Genomic DNA, 16,487 nt, shown 5'->3' with positions numbered 1-16,487 from the left:
ACAAGAAGGTGCAAAACAGATCCAATCAGCCTGCTCCCAATCATCAGCAAAGTCATGGAATCCATCATCACTTCCGACATTAAATCCTTCCTCTTCCCCAATGGCTTGAGCTAAAATCATCAATTCTCAAAGCTCAAATCAAATCATCTACTTGAGCTCAAATCAAATCCACCTTGGACATGCTGCTTCTGCTTTTTCAAAAATGGATGGAGGTCCTCACTGCCAAACAGGAGATCAAAGCTGTCTCCCTTGAAACATCTCGTCCCTTCGATACGGTCTGGCACCCCACACCGCTCACGAAGCTCTCCTCTCATGGCATCCATGGCAATCTCCACTCATGGCTCGTGGACTTGCACTCCTGTCTTCGCCAACGTGGGGCTCTCAATGAAAATCTCTCATCTCTTCCTGTCCAGGCAGGACTTCCTCAAGGCAGTGTTCTGGTCCCTGTGATATTTCTAATCCTCAACAATGATCTCTCAGACTCTCTGGAAAACCCCCCTTTCTATTTTTGTAGATGACTCGACCCTCTGCCATACCATCTATCATCCCTCAGATCGGCAGGCAGCAGCCTCTTCACTCTCTGCAGACCTGGCCAAAAATCACAAGCTGGTCAAACACTTGGAACATGTCTTTCAATCCTGACAAATCTTACACTCTCACTATGTCTCTCCGAAAATACCATCTGGAAAACCCTCCCATCTACTTTCTTAACAATCCTCTCAAATAAGGTCTGTCACTCAAGCTTTTGGGTTTCTCGATCTGCCATGATTTTTCCTGGGAAAACCACATTTCCAAGCTGGCCTCCAAAGCTAGTCGCCGACTGGGCATCCTCCGTCGTGCGAAGTGCTTCTTTGGCACAATTGAGCTTCTCACCACATACAAAGCTTTCATCCACAGCTTGATGGAGTATTGCTCTCCCCTCTCGGCTGGTGCCCCTGCCTCACACCTAGCTCGGCTTCACGCTGAAGAAACCAAAGCTTTTCGATTCATTGGTATCTCCCGCGATGAAGCTGATTCTGAGGGCCTCTCTCTCAAGTGCAAGACTCTCAATGGAAAGATTCTGTGCAGGCAGGTTGGTGGTCTTTCTGTCTTCTACAGACTCCTCTCCGGCCTAGCACCCCCTGCTCAGTCTGTGCTCTGTCCCCCCCCCCCCGCCCCCCCCCCCTGTCCCCCCCCCGTCCCCCCCCAATATTTATTCAGGATGCACAAGATATGCCAGCAACCCTCTTATCGTGAACCTGCCAAAATCAAGACTCTCTGCTCACCTTCACTCTTTTATTCCTCTTTTTTCCCACCTCTGGAACAAACTCCCACAATCTCTTCGATCCCACTCCTCCCTCCAGGTCTTTCAAACAGCTGTTCCCCACCATCTCATATCCTCTCCCAACCAAAACCTTGATCTTTGATATCCCCATTAATTCACCCCAAAGGGCCACCTCTTCAAATTCCCTGTTTTCTTTTCTGAAAGCCCCTTGTAGTGTCCATCTTGTGTTACGTATTTCCTCCCCAAACCCCGGTTACGGTGCACCTCAGAGTCTCGAGAGGGAACACGGCAGAAAGATGTATTCTTTTGAGTGTTCAAATAAACCATGGTAAAACCACACCAATGCAATTGTAGAACAAAACTAGTAATGGTGTTAGGAACTCTCACATACACAATAATAACACTATTAAAGAAAGTACCATTAAAATGTCACTTGCATCAAATGAACAATACATGTGATGGTACCATCATTCCCCAATGCTCTCAAAGCAACAAACTCCCGATACGCCAAACGTGAGTGGAATGTGACATTCCCCAAAGTCTGTGCACGGATCCCACGCTGGGTGAAGTTCGAAGTTGTGCTTGATGGCAAGAAATAGGCAGGTATCAGCGCGAGTGCAGACAAAGAGTTACGAGGTGGGAGGTCGGGCAGTGGCGGCACGGGATAACAATCACCCAAAATGTGAGTGTAATCCACGCCTCACGTCCACCAACGATTAAGCCGATATGGAAAACCAACGGCGATCAACACAATGTTGTCGATATGGGAATCCCAATGACAAAACAAGAGGCACCAAGCGGATGGCCTCTTCGAGGTCAAAATGGCGTATCGGCCTGTAATGGAGGCGCTTGCTCCACCTCCACAATAACTATCGCTTGGTAATGAAACCTGACGCAGGTTTAATTGCAATCGCAATATGTGATGACGTCGCGGACAATCCCTTTCCCGGGAAGCCTCAACTCATTCGCAAACATCATCAACAAAAAGTCCGCTTGCAGCCTCGATACGACTCTACGGCTGTATCTCTCTCTCATGGCCATCTCTATCTCTTTCTTTCTTTAAATCCTAACTATATAATAACAACAAAGGCAGAAGTGACGGATCCAAAACACTTGTTTATCTCGTGTACCTCGACCCAGCCCTCTCTCTTCCACAGATCCCCTGATGTCCCTGTTCTCTACTGTTCCTGTGCTTCCCTCTCTCTCCCCCTCTTGTCTCCCACTTCCTTTGTTATATGTTCTATGTGTTAGCTCTTTTCCGAGCCTCGACTTTCTATACAAAAACTAGAGCTTCCAGGGAAGCAGAACTCAACTGAACTGACTGGACAACTTTAAAGTAGGTCGGGTCTCACATGCCAAGTTTGATGAAAATTAGTCAATATATGTGGACGCTAGATTGTTAACGTCGTTTCAGAGCTGAAAAAATATGCCGGCCTATGGCGGCCATTTTGTGACAGATCGGGTTGACATGCGATTGCAACCTACCTTGTATGGTAAGAGTCTCACACACTAAGTTTGATCAAAATCCATAAATATTTGTGGACGTTAAGGTCTTAATGTCGTTTCGGAGCTGAAAAAATATGGCGGCCTATGGCGGCCATTTTGTGACGGATCGGGTTGGAATGCAATAGCAACCTACCTTGTGTGGTAAGGGTTAAACATTCTAAGTTTGATCAAAATCTGTTAATATTTGTGGACGCTCGAGTGTTAACGTCGTTTTCATGACCAAAAACAAAATGGTCGCTTACGTCCGCCATTTTTCAACGGATCGGGCTGAAATGTAATACCAACCTGCTCCTTGGGGTAAGGATGCTGCATGTCAAGTTTGATCAGAATCGGTCGATATTTGTGGACGCTAGAGTGTTAACGTCGAAAAGTTAACGGACGACGACGACAGACGATGGAGGGTTCAGCATGTGATGAACCCAACTGGACGGCAGTCCAGTTGATTTAAAAAAGAAAAAAGAGGCTATTCCAGGAACTTCGATCACAATGCAAAGGAAAAAAAAATGCATTTTTTTTTTTCAAAATTGCCTTTAAAAAGTTCAAATTAAGTTCAGTTTAAGCGGCCTTCAAGGTCGAAACACAGCAAATAGTCAGGTTCAGTATGTCCAGATTTAAAGTTTCGTTGGATTTTTTGGGGGATTTGGAAAACTATATATTTTTGGAAACTATATTGTATAGTCAGTCAGAAAACCAATGTTGCTATTTGCACAGACTCCTGTATGGCGGTTCTACATGTCACATTATGAGTGAGATGCAACAAGATGGTGAAGGGGCGGGGCAAGCCCAGGAGTCCACGAACTGTAAGCAGTGCATTTTATGCAAGGCTGATGATGTCAAGAAAGGATCCTTGGTGTTAAACCCCAGAATAGATTCCTACCAACATTTACTCCTCATGGAAACTGCTCTTGCCAATGCTGTCGTAGAAAACACCAGGCAGTTTGAAGGTCTGTACGTGCCACCATTCCTGAAAAGGGGAGCCTTTGTGTTCTTTGCTGCAGACAACACGGACTTTGCCGAGGATACTCCTGACGGGAAAGGAACCACTCACGCAACGATTACTGCAGTGTACCAGGTCAGATGTCCCTGGAGAACCAGTTGCGCAACCTCTGATCATCGGTGATGCACAGAGTCTATCGGTCACTCCATACCATGTAGATGTGCTGCACTGTGACAAGCCGAAACCACAGCTTACGAAGAGAACAGAGGAGTTTGTCATCAACAAGGGGGTCTCCAGATCCTATCAACTGACACAACTGGGATGGGTTGTTGCTTCTGCTCTATCCAGGATGAAAGCGAGGGAACACTCCAGCAAGATTCCAGGTTGGGCAGGATACAACTCGCTCTTGTCTGAATGCCAGTCCATGACTCGGGTTGGTGCCTTGCCACTACTTCCAGAGGTGGCGCATGAGTGGCCAACCCTACTGACCGTGATCATGCAAGCCAGTCAGCTAAGGATGTTGGCAGTTGGTGAAGATCATCCCACTGTAATTTCATTTGACATGGCCCTCTACGAGAAGGTGGTGCAACTGCTGGATGCAAGACCTGACTTGCAACGCACAGTCGTCCCCAGACTGGGTGAGCTGCATGTTGTCATGGCGGCTCTCCGAGCCCTCGGAGCCTCCATGGAGAACTCAGGCATTGATGATGCTTGGGTAGAAGCTGATGTCTATGGTCCAGCCACGACGCGGCAAATCCTGAAATGTACACACTACAAGCGGTCTCTCCGTGCCCATATATATTCATATGTAGCACTTTATGAAATGGTTCTGGAGGAGTTCTTGAAGGACAACCCACAAGTAAAGGATGTGTGTTTCGAGGCAACAGAGGGAGTAGAAGCTGCCTGTGCTGAGACGAACAAGTGCACGAAAGCTGAATCTGTAAAACAAGCAAACACCAAACTCCTTCAAGTCTTGACATCTGATGGGGTGGTGACGGCACTCGAGGAGTGGGAAGCACGGAGATCCAAGAATGCAATGTTCAAGTCAATGATGAACTATCTACATCGGGTGGAGACAATCCTGTTATTCGTGGCAGCATCACGGAGTGCTGACCTGGTGCTTCACCTCCAAGCTGGAGAAGAACTGAGCAAGTTATTCTTTGCCATGGACCGGATCAAATACAAGCGGCTCTGGCCCCGATACATCACAGACATGTATGACCTAAGAACCAATCACCCTAGGACCTGGGAAGAACTAGGAGCTGGCAATCTATCAGTAACCAAGAATGACATCCCGTTTGTATCCATTGGACCAGATCATGCATGTGAACATCTGAACAAGCTGATGAAGATTCACTCTGGACTGATTGGCATCTCTAACAATGCCAATGCTAGACAGAGATTCTTCATGGTTACACCAGAATTATCATGCCTGTCAAAAGACTTCAAGAATCAGTTTGGCCTGGAAGGTGACAAGATCACAGAACATCATGACCTTGGTCCAAGTGCAGTCAAGAGGGAGCATGAAGCAATCAACAAGATCAAGGCTGCGATACTGAGTCACGGGAATCCATTTGACACTGAAGGTGACAAGCTGCACAATGTGATAACGAATGCTTACATCCCAGACGAGTATGTACCACAGATATTGAACATTGATGTCACTGGTCAGAAGTTGTATGAAGACTACGTGTCGGAGCGTATCAATGGAGATGTTAGCCTCTGGGCACCAGTCAAGAAGGAGAACAACAAGATGTTCACGTCTGGGAACAAGAGAACCACAGTGAAACTCAGAGACAGGACTGTGGATCTTAAGGAGACTAAGGAACTGTACGGAAGGCTCATGGTCCTTGCCAAGTCAAACAGAGACGTCAACCAGAAATATGCCATCGGAAATTACGAGTTCACTGTGACACCAAGAGCACTGTTCGCTCCAGATGGGACAATTCTTCCATGCACTGACAAGTCGAAGTTAATTCATCTCCTCGACAAGTTAGCAAGAGCAGAAATTCACCCCGAAGATCAGCAGCAGACACCAGCTGCAAGTGTTCTTCAAGAAGATCCAATGGACACAAGAACTATGGCATCCACATCTAGTAAACCTACAAGTCGGAAGATTGCACTGGTGGATGGGATGGTACTTGTGCATAAGCTGACAAAGAAACCAGCCACTGTAGTGAAAGTCAACGATCTGGGTGAATGCTTCAATGACAGACTCATGTCTCTAACAAAAGATTGTGATGAGATCATACTGGTCTTTGACACATACAAAAACGATTCTCTGAAGAGTGCTACCAGGGCTAAAAGAAGGCAAGGAAAGGATGCAGTACAGTATCAAGTCAGAGATGACACCAACATCAAACACATCCCAATGAGCAGATTCCTTTCTCATGACAAAACAAAGGCTGATCTGACTGACTATCTGGCAGCGAAAACTCTAGAATACAACAGTCACTCATCCAAGTTGATCATCACATCTGCTTCAGGGCGTACTAGGAGCAACAGTGACCTGCTCTTCGAGGACAACAACCATGAAGAAGCTGACACCCTGTTGATCCACTAGGCCATGCTGGCATCCCAGCGAAACCCACATGATGCGGTTGGTGTTCTTCTCTCCCGACACAGATGTCCTGGTATTAGTCATAGCAAACTATGACCTACTGCTGAGGAATACATCCATTTCCATGGCCTCTGGAATACTTCAAATAGAGCCACCGTGGACAGCTCTCGGGGTCGAAAGAGCAAAGGCGTTGCCAGCCTTTCATGCTTTCACAGGGGCAGACAACACTGGGAGGTTCTCTCGAATAGGCAAAGCAACCTGGCTGCATGTCTACCTCAAAGCAAGTGAAGATGTCATAGACACCGTGCGAATGCTTTCAGATGCAACTGAAGTGACGGAGGACATGTTGTCCACACTAGCTAACTTTGTATGCGCTGCTTACTCTCCAAATGGCATCCACATCGACAGCATCCCCGAACTACGATGGTATCTCTTTTGCAAACACATGGCAGAAAGTGACAGGCTTCCTCCTACTCTTGGAGCTCTCAAGCAGCACATCCTTAGAGTCCATATCCAAGCCAGAGTGTGGGGTCAGGCAAGCATTGCTCAACAGGATCCTCAGCTGAATCCCCTGCAAAACGGCTTTTACAAAGACACGGATGGACAAGTGAAACCAACCACAACTGAGGAGCCTCCAGCCCCCAAGGCCATCATTCAAATGGTTAGATGTCAGTGCAAAACAGACTGTTCTTCATCTAGATGTTCCTGCAGAACAAACAACTTGGCTTGTACAGACCTTTGTCAGTGCGACATCCAGTGCCAAAATGATGAGGACTCTCAAGATGTGATGAACGAAAGCGATGATGAGGATGATGATGACTTTACTCAATGATGAATCAAAGCTCTGTGCTCTTTAGAAGGTGAGTTACATCAGTTTTATGGCGGCCAGTTTGAAAAATCCAAGATGGCCGCCACATAGGAGCTCTATGGTCATGTCTAGCTTATCGAACTTGTTACCATTGGATTCGGGGCCCTTGAAAATGTATGTTTAGCCGTTAGAATCAAAGCTTTATGTTGTTTAGAAGCTGAGATATTGAGAAACATCAAGTTTACGGCGGCCAGTTTGAAAAATCCAAGATGGCCGCCACATAGGAGCTCTATGGTCATGTCTAGCTTATCGAACTTGTTACCATTGGATTCGGGGCCCTTGAAAATGTATGTTTAGCCGTTAGAATCAAAGCTTTATGTTGTTTAGAAGCTGAGATATTGAGAAACATCAAGTTTACGGCGGCCAGTTTGAAACATCCAAGATGGCCGCCACATAGGAGCTCTATGGTCATGTCTAGCTTATCGAACTTGTTACCATTGGATTCGGGGCCCTTGAAAATGTATGTTTAGCCGTTAGAATCAAAGCTTTATGTTGTTTAGAAGCTGAGATATTGAGAAACATCAGGTTTACGGCGGCCAGTTTGAAAAATCCAAGATGGCCGCCACATAGGAGCTCTATGGTCATGTCTAGCTTATCGAACTTGTTACCATTGGATTCGGGGCCCTTGAAAATGTATGTTTAGCCGTTAGAATCAAAGCTCTATGTTATTTAGAAGCTGAGATATTGAGAAAAATTAGTTCTACGGCGGCAATTTTGAAAATCCAAGATGGCCGCCATACAGGAGTCTGTGCAAATAGCAACATTGGTTTTCTGACTGACTATACAATATAGTTTCCAAAAATATATAGTTTTCCAAATCCCCCAAAAATTCCAACGAAATTCCATCGTGAACCTGACTAAAAGGATATTTTGATATGACACGTTATCCAAGACAACGTTTCAATTGTAAAGGTCCAGCAAGCAACACCAGATTTGGTAATGAATCAAATATATCTGCTGATATAATCAGAGCAACAGAAGAACCTCATTGAGATATTAAAAACCATCACATTATGAGCACTCAGAAAAAAACTTGGCAATAACATAACTTCACAACTTGATCTCGGCTCAGCTATAAACTGCAATCCTGGGTATTTGCATGATCAAAGAATGATGATTCAAATTGTGCTGTCCATTGGAGGGACACCAAGCCCGAGGATCCCTCTGCAAGAACTGGTTGAAGTCTAAGAGAGAAGGTGAGGGGGAGGGGGGGGGTGGAGGATTGGGAGAAAGAAGGTGAGGGGAGGGGTGGGGGTGGAGGGTTGGGAGAGAGAAAGTGAGGGGAGGGGTGGGGGTGGAGGGTTGGGAAAGAGAAGGTGAGGGGGAGGGGTGGGGGTGGAGGGTTGGGAGAGAGAAAGTAAGGGGAGGGGTGGGGGTGGAGGGTTGGGAGAGAGAAGGTGAGGGGAGGAGTGGAGGTGGAGGTGTGGAAGAGATAAAGTGAGGAGAGGGTGGGGGTGGAGGGTTGGGAGAAAGAAGGTGAGGGGAGGGGTGGAGGTGGAGGGTTGGGAGAAAGAAGGTGAGGGGAGGAGTGGAGGTGGAGGTGTGGGAGAGATAAAGTGAGGGGAGGGTGGGGGTGGAGGGTTGGGGGAAAGAAGGTGAGGGGAGGAGTGGAGGTGGAGGTGTGGGAGAGATAAAGTGAGGGGAGGGTGGGGGTGGAGGGTTAGGGGAAAGAAGGTGAGGGGAGGGGTGGAAGTGGAGGGTTGGGAGAAAGAAGGTGAGGGGAGGAGTGGAGGTGGAGGTGTGGGAGAGATAAAGTGAGGGGAGGGTGTGGGTGGAGGGTTGGAGAAAGAAGGTGAGGGGAGGAGTGGAGGTGGAGGTGTGGGAGAGATAAAGTGAGGGGAGGGTGGGGGTGGAGGGTTGGGGGAAAGAAGGTGAGGGGAGGGGTGGAAGTGGAGGGTTGGGAGAAAGAAGGTGAGGGGAGGAGTGGAGGTGTGGGAGAGATAAAGTGAGCGGAGGGTGGGGGTGGAGGGTTGGGAGAAAGAAGGTGAGGGGAGGAGTGGAGGTGGAGGTGTGGGAGAGATAAAGTGAGGGGAGGTTGGGGATGGAGGATTGGGAGAAAGATGGTGAGGGGAGGGGTGGAGTTGGAGGGTTGGGAGAAAGAGGTGAGGAGAGGGGTGGGGGTGGAGGGTTGGGAGAGAGAAAGTGAGGTGAGGGGTGGGGGTGGAGGGTTGGGAGAGAGAAGGTGAGGGGAGGAGTGGAGGTGGAGGTGTGGAAGAGATAAAGTGAGGGGAGGGTGGGGGTGGAGGGTTGGGAGAAAGAAGGTGAGGGGAGGAGTGGAGGTGGAGGTGTGGGAGAGAGAAAGTGAGGGGAGGGGTAAAGGTATAGGGTTGTGAGATAAGGTGAGGTGAGGAGTGGAGGTGGAGGGGTGTGAGGGAGAAGGTGAGGGGAGGAGTGCGGGTGGAGGGTTGGGAGAGAGAAGGCGAGGTGGATGGGTGTGAGAGAGAAAGTGAGTGGGAGGGGTGAGGGTGGAGGTGGAGGTGGAGGGGTGTGAGAGAGAAGGTGAGGGGAGGGGTGGAGGTGGAGGGTTGGGAGAAAGAAGGTGAGGGGAGGTGTGGAGGTGGAGGTGTGGGAGAGATAAAGTGAGGGGAGGGTGGGGGTGGAGGGTTGGGAGAAAGAAGGTGAGGGGAGGCGTGGAGGTGGAGGTGTGGGAGAGATAAAGTGAGGGGAGGTTGGGGATGGAGGGTTGGGAGAAAGAAGGTGAGGGGGGGTGGAGCTGGAGGGTTGGGAGAAAGAAGGTGAGGGGAGGGGTGGAGGTGGAGGATTGGGAGAAAGAAGGTGAGGTGGAGGGGTGGGGGTGGAGGGGTGGGGGTGGATGGGTGGGGGTGGAGGGGTGGGAGAGAGAAGGTGAGGGGAGGGGTAAAGGTATAGGGGTGTGAGATAAGGTGAGGTGAGGGGTGGAGGTGGAGGGGTGTGGGGGGTGGAGGTGGAGGAGTGTGAGGGAGAAGGTGAGGGGAGGAGTGCGGGTGGAGGGTTGGGAGAGAGAAGGCGAGGTGGATGGGTGGGAGAGAGAAAGTGAGTGGGAGGAATGGAGGTGGAGGGGTGTGAGAGAGAAGATGAGGGGAGGAGTGCGGGTGGAGGGTTGGGAGAGAGAAGGCGAGGTGGATGGGTGGGAGAGAGAAAGTGAGTGGGAGGGGTGGAGGTGGATGGGTGTGAGAGAGAAGGTGAGGGGAGGGGTGGAGGTGGAGGGGTGTGAGAGAGAAGGTAAGGGGAGGAGTGCGGGTGGAGGGTTGGGAGAGAGAAGGTGAGGTGGATGGGTGGGAGAGAGAATGTGAGTGGGAGGGGTGGAGGTGGAGGGGTGTGAGAGAGAAGGTGAGGGGAGGGGTGGAGGTGGAGGAGTGTGAGAGAGGTGAGGGGAGGGGGGGAGGTGGAGGGGTGTGAGAGAGAAGGTGAGGGGAGGAGTGGAGGTGGAGGGGTGTGAGAGAGAAGGTGAGGGGAGGAGTTGAGGTGGAGGGGTGTGAGAGAGAAGGTGAGGGGAGGGGTGGAGGTGGAGGATGGTGAGAGAGAAGGTGAGGGGAGGAGTGGAGGTGGAGGAGTGGAGGTGGAGGGGTGGGAAAGATAAAGTGAGGGGAGGGGTAACGGTGTAGGGTGTGAGAGAAGGTGAGGGGAGGGGTGGGGTGGAAGGTTGGGAGAGAAGGTGAGGGGAGGAGTGGGAGTGGATGGGTGGGAGAGAGAAAGTGAGTGGGAGGGGTAAAGGTGTAGGGGTGTGAGAGAGAAGGTGAGGGGAGGAGTGGAGGTGGAGGAGTGTGAGAGAGTGAGTGGGAGGGGTGAGGGGAGGTGGGAGGGGTGAGGGGAGGGGTGAGGGGAGGGGTGGAAGGGGAGGGGTGGAGGGGGAGGGGGAGGGGAGGGGTGGAGGGGGAGGGGGAGGGGAGGGGTGGAGGGGGAGGGGGGAGGGGAGGGGTGGAGGTGGAGGGGTGTGAGAGAGAAGGTGAGGGGAGGAGTGGAGGTTTAGGGGTGTGAGAGAGAAGGTGGGCGAGGGGTTGAGGTGGAGGGGTGTGAGAGAGAAGGTGAGGTGAGGGGTGGAGGTGGTGGGTTGGCAGAGAGAAGGTGAGGGGAGAGAGAAGGTGAGGGGAGAGAGAAGGTGAGGGGAGGAGAGAAGGTGAGGGGAGAGAGAAGGTGCGGGGAGAGAGAAGGTGCGGGGAGAGGTGAAGGTGAGGTGATGTGGGAGGAGACCTGCGTGTCGAGGGTTCCCACCACTGAAGACAAGCATTGCTGATTTGCAAGCTTTCCCATTATAACACATTTTCTCCACTTACAAAATAACAATCCTACAAATCAATCTCAAAACATTCATTCGTTTCTAATCACATGACTCATTCCAACTGCGTAGTGTTCAACAGTCATGATAGGCGCGGCTGCTCAATACGAAGACAACCCACGACAAATATAAAAATTAAAACACAATTTGTATCTAATTGTTTACATCGACAATCGCGTTGTATTAAAATGAAGTAACGTATGTAATAATGTATATATGATTACGGCCGCTTTGTAGGTTACACAGTACGTGATACGGTAACGATAATGCGATATACAGGATCAGCGCCGTTCTGAAAAGAACGATCGAAAAAGGGACAACAGTGAAGGAGAAACGAAAACAACGGGAAGTGTAAGCGAGAAAGGAAGCGAAGTGCGAATGAATAACGAGAAGATAGTCGGACAGGCTCACCTCAGTAAGCGGTGAGACCGAGCCAACTGCGCATGCGCATCTGTCTGTGCGATTTGAAGAATCTCCCTCTTCAGTCGCTTTGAACTCGATCTTTCTTCTCAATGTCTCTTCCCCGTAGTTTCAACTCATTCTCGTCTCTACCGTTTCCTTCAAAATACTCACTTTCGACCTTTATTCGTCCTTTCGTCCCTTATTTAACTTTCCCCCTTTTCAATATTTATCGATATGTTCCCCCCTTATCATCCACTCATCATTTATCACGTGCTCCTCCTTACCTGAAACTTCACCCTCTTGGCGAAACCCCTTTCACAATATTTTGGGGCAAAAGCTTTTCCACGTGTTGCAAATGACATCAAATCGACGTCTTTCTCTCACTTTAATCGAACGACTTTCGTCTGTCCACGTCACGTGTAAATTCACGTGAATGGTATTTTGACTCCAACATCACTGATATTTTCATATCTCATATCATCAAGATGTGTGCATATTCGATCATCTTTACCTTTTTCGGCGCTCATTACTCAAATTTAAAGCAAGTGATGCGGATTCAATATTATCGATACACATTATATTTATTTATTTATATATATATATATATATATATATATATATATATATATATATATATATATATATATATATATATATATATATATATAAGTGGGGGTGGTGGGTTGTATATATATATATATATATATATATATATATATATATATATATATATATATATATATATATATTGTTACGGAAACAGGACGACGGCGCTCCCCTTGCCAAGGGGGGTTAACCCCTTGTCCTTTATACTGGCCGTCGCCGATCCTGAGGGTATGACGTCACGCCCGGTCAGCGCTGGGTAGGGTATTAGGCCTATCCGTCCTATGACCTAAGTACCAGCGCCTTCCGGTACGCAAGGAGATACCCCTGCTTGGACCGCAGTGTAATTATGGATCACGCCGAGCGAAGCGAGCTGCGGAATCTGAGCCGTTTAACAAAGACTAACCCGATTATAAACGTTGGCCGAAATCGCACCACAGGAACTCAATGGGGGAAATCACAAAGACGATCGGATGGGAAAGAAGGAACCAAAGGTAAGAAATAACAGGATTTATTATTATTTACAAAAGACTAAAGGAAGAAAAGAAATCAAAGTAATATACAGGAAAATGGAAGGATCAGAAGGACACAGAGCAATTCCTAGCTTATCTACACAGGCTTAACTTATACCCAGGGACAAGACACACAAATCAAACTCACGTACACAAAAGGATGGAATGGCAGGGGTGGTATGGGACGGCAGAGGACGGTCCAGGCAGGTGGTAGGCGTCGAGGTCCGGCTCCAAGCTCGCGCTTCGGTCCACGCTTTTGGGGTCGAGGCGAAACCCGGCACACAGCTCCATTCCGGGCTGACAGCGAGGAGCCGGCAGCTCCACGTGTTCGGTTTCACGCCGGCAGCTTTCTCACTCGTCCTCCGCCTCCTGCGTCTCCAACGCTCCCTTAATACTCCACAGAATCTGCCTCTGGTCCAGCGCAACTCCCTGAAAAACCTTTCTCAGCTTCTCCTCAACTCCTCCTCAACTGAACTCTCAGCTCCTCCTCAACTGAACTGAACTGAACTGAACTGAGGTGGGGGCTTCGCACGACGGGTTATATAACCACGCCCATGGAACTTTCGCGAACCTCCTCGATCGTTCTCTCTCCGCCCTCTCAGGCCAACCCCCTCATTCTTGGTTGGTTGATCGGGGCTAGCTCACTCCTCCTCCTGATGATGAGGTGGGGCCATACCCTTCTTCTCCGAGTTGACCACGCCGTAATGGAGGCAAATGCAGTTGGCAATAATGCAGTTGGAATTGGAGGCTTTGGGGAATTTGAAAAGGGGAACTATCTTATTTCATTTGATGCAACGCAATGAACTAGTGGAAAAACAGAGCCTTATACTGACATATAATAATGAGATAACTATTTAGAAGGGCCTATGATTTTCTACATGTATGTGATGGACTAGCTAAAGGGACGACCTTTGACCTTTACACAAATGGAGGTATTTACAGGAATCATTACATTATTTACAATGGGGGTATATTTACAATGAATTACACACACAGTGCATGGTTTCCCAAATCCGTTACAATATACATATATATATATATATATATACAGTCATCCCTCGCTATATCGCGGTTCACTTTTCGCGGCTTCGGTACATCGCGGGTTTTTCTCGCTAGTATATGTAAAATTATATCGCCGATTTTTCGCTATATCGCGGGATTTTGCGGTATAAATGTATTTTTATATACTATTATTTTAAACATTTTTGTGGTAAAATAAGCATTTTCTAGCCTAAAAAATAAAAAAACGTAAAGAAATAAGAAAAATACAGTATTTAAAACATATTACAAGAAATAAAATACTGTACATACTACATAGTGTACAGTAGAAGGGTAGACAAAGAGTCGTGCGTATGGAAAACGCAGATGCGGCAGCTTGCGCTAGTTACCCACGTAATGGGTAACTGTAATGCTCTTTCTGGCTGTGCAGTACATTCATCATCGTCATCATCGTCATCACCTTCATCGTCATCAGTACTGCACAGCTAATTCTTCATCATCATCTTCATCACGCAAGTTGTAGTATTGAAGAGCCGGGACTCTTGCTTGATACGGACGAAATGACGGGCAAGACACAAACTCGTCCGAGAAGATATTTATTCTCAAAACCAACTCGGGAACACTGAAAAGCCGTTTATCGGGCTGCATTATAAAGCACAACCAGAAACCGAAAGCCACGCCTCTCAAGCGTGGCGTGCTTCGGTGGTCACGTGATCAACAGGTGTAGCTGATTATACCCGCAAAGCGCAGCACGCTTTAGCGGTCACGTGACCAGCCACTCTCGCGCCGGGGATCCCCGCCGGTGACGTCACCGGCTGGAGCAAGGAGATTCTGATGCTGGTCTTGCTTGGGGAACCCATGGGTAGCAACAGTATCTTCAATGGTGAGTACCCATTAGAATTTTATATGTTGTTAAAATTACGTATGTTTAAGAGTGTAAAAAGTGTTTAAGAGTATAGGAAGTGTTTATAAGAGTATGGGAAAGGTTAATAAGAGTGTGGGGAGGGTCATAAAGCTTTAAAATATATATAAATAATAAAATAAAAATATGGTCGCTACTTCGCGGATTTTCGTCTATCGCGGGGGGTTCTGGAACGTAACCCCCGCGATAAACGAGGGATCACTGTATATATATATATATATATATATATATATATATATATATATATATATATTGTTACGGTCCGCGGATAAGGATGTTGTTTGCCGAGCGGATGGCACCGCGGCCGAACAGTTTTCCCCGACTAAACCCGATTCCCGAACGTTGGCCGGATCGCGCCACAGATATTCAATTTGGAAACCTCTAAAGCGACCGAATGTAAAGAGGAAGAAGAAGACGTACAGAAGAGTAACAGGATTTATTATTTACACACACAAGCAAAAGGAGCAGTCCAGGTTATATACAGGGAACATGGAAAAAGCAGGTGACACAGTGAAAATACTAGCTTATCTAAACTGGCTTAATTAATACCCCAAGACAGAACAAACGAAGACGACTCACACGGGGAATGATGATAGGAATGGCAGAGGTGGATGGCTTGGAGGGGGGAGGCCGGTCCACGGATATCGCAGCACGATCGGCGCGTTTGGCAGCCGCCGTTCCTTTTCGGTCCTGCTCAAAACGTCCGTCCAGGCCCCAAGCTGCTGTGGCTGCAGTTTCGGTGGCTCAAGCTGCTGTTGATGCAGCCGCAGTGGCTCAAGCTGCTCTCTTCAGGGATCCCTTACTCAACTCTCTTCTCGGTGATCTCTTCGCCGCAACTCTTGTCATGGACCTCTCTCACGGCTTCCGCGCGCGCTCTTTTATATCGCCGCGGGCAAATCAAGCCGCCGGCCTCCCCGACACGCCCATCGGTGAGCTCCTTCGGCCCTGATTGGTGGGCACAGCCCTCTGGCTCCGCCCTTGAGGACGAGGTCCAGACCCGCCCTTCTTCCCCAACCTTGCCTCGTGGTCAATGGTGGTTGAAGAAAACCGCCCAAAATGCAGTTGGCCATTGAAATGAAATGAAAGGGGATCAACTCTTATTTCACTTGGTGCAATGGAGTATTTAAATTAATGGGAGACACAGCCTTACCCTAACACACATAATAATGATATAAGCTACTGAACAAGGGTATTATAGTGTCCTTCAATGTATGCTTTATGGAATTAACTACCGGAACGCCCTTTGACCTTTATACAACAGACTGGAGGCAGGAAGGCGATATTTTACAACAATTTACTATACAATAAAAACACAATAAAAAAAACACAATCCTCATATCCACAACACTGCACCCTCCGCCTCTTAGGCACGACCCAGGCCTATGAACTTTAACTTAGTGTGACACGTAGGTATAATTCCCTCTACATTTAACCTGACCCTGAGTGTGACAGTTTTAAAACATAAATAAATATGTCCCGCTGCTCCATTGCACCCTGCCGAACAGACTCACGCCCACAGCTAACCGAATTGAGGAATGGTCTTCAAATTATACACTGACGGTGGGGAGCATTATTTACAATGACGTTACTTTTATTTACAAAACTAACCCAGGACCTGTGATTGTTCTTTCTGGGGGGGAGACAGTCTGCTCTGCATCG

General features: G+C 48.2%; 1 protein-coding gene across 1 annotated transcript in view; it reads right to left on the bottom strand.

Annotated features, from left to right (window-relative positions):
• LOC137423218 (microtubule-associated protein RP/EB family member 3) overlaps nt 1-11,858 on the bottom strand; it is a 52,529-nt gene extending 40,671 nt beyond the window's left edge. The window contains exon 1 of the mRNA XM_068110125.2: nt 11,802-11,858. The gene's annotated coding sequence lies outside the window, so the exon portion shown is untranslated. The remainder of the gene's footprint in view (nt 1-11,801) is intronic.
• Between the last annotated feature and the right edge of the window lie 4,629 nt (nt 11,859-16,487).

Source organism: Myxine glutinosa, chromosome 3 (assembly GCF_964187855.1).
Source record: "Myxine glutinosa chromosome 3, kmMyxGlut1.1, whole genome shotgun sequence".
NCBI lineage: Eukaryota > Metazoa > Chordata > Myxini > Myxiniformes > Myxinidae > Myxine > Myxine glutinosa.
The sequence above is the reverse complement of the archived record's forward strand: the minus strand, read 5'-3'. Positions and strand labels throughout refer to the sequence as shown.